The sequence below is a fragment of the Arachis hypogaea genome, chromosome 14, assembly GCF_003086295.3.
Source record: "Arachis hypogaea cultivar Tifrunner chromosome 14, arahy.Tifrunner.gnm2.J5K5, whole genome shotgun sequence".
NCBI classification, from domain to species: Eukaryota; Viridiplantae; Streptophyta; class Magnoliopsida; order Fabales; family Fabaceae; genus Arachis; species Arachis hypogaea.
In genome coordinates, this window is record NC_092049.1 from 70536884 (window position 1) to 70537510 (window position 627).

The 627-nt window shown below is 39.7% G+C and overlaps 1 non-coding gene across 1 annotated transcript; it reads right to left on the minus strand.

Moving 5' to 3' along the window:
• Positions 1 to 20: 20 nt before the first annotated feature.
• On the minus strand, positions 21 to 128 carry LOC112746270 (small nucleolar RNA R71). The gene has a single exon (XR_003174162.1). It is a non-coding gene; the product is annotated as a small nucleolar RNA R71 (small nucleolar RNA).
• Between the last annotated feature and the right edge of the window lie 499 nt (positions 129 to 627).

The following is a 627-nucleotide window of genomic DNA, read 5'->3' on the forward strand; positions in this document are numbered from 1 at the left end:
TTCCTCCTCAAAAGCTGATCAAGCTTAGAGTGGATGTTCAAACCTTCAAATAGAAAGAAGGTGAATCCCTCTATGAAGCTTGGGAAAGATACAAACAGTTGACCAAAAAGTGTCCTTCTGACATGCTTTCAGAATGGACCATCCTGGATATATTCTATGATGGTATGTCTGCGTTATCAAAGATGTCATTGGATACTTCTGCAGGTGGATCCATTCACCTAAAGAAAACGCCTGCAGAAGCTCAAGAACTCATTGACATGGTTGCTAATAACCAGTTCATGTACACTTCTGAGAGGAATGCTGTGAATAATGGGACGCCTATGAAGAAGGGAGTTCTTGAAATTGATACTCTGAATGCCATATTGGCTCAGAATAAAATATTGACTCAGCAAGTCAATATGATCTCTCAGAGTCTGAATGGAATGCAAGCTGCATCCAACAGTACTCAAGAGGCTTCTTATGAAGAAGAAGCTTATGATCCTGAGAACCCTGAAATAGCAGAGGTGAATTACTTAGGTGAAGCTTATGGAAACACCTATAACTCATCATGGAGAAATCATCCAAATTTCTCATGGAAGGATCAAAAGCCTCAACAAGGCTTTAATAGTGGTGGAAGAAATAGGTTTA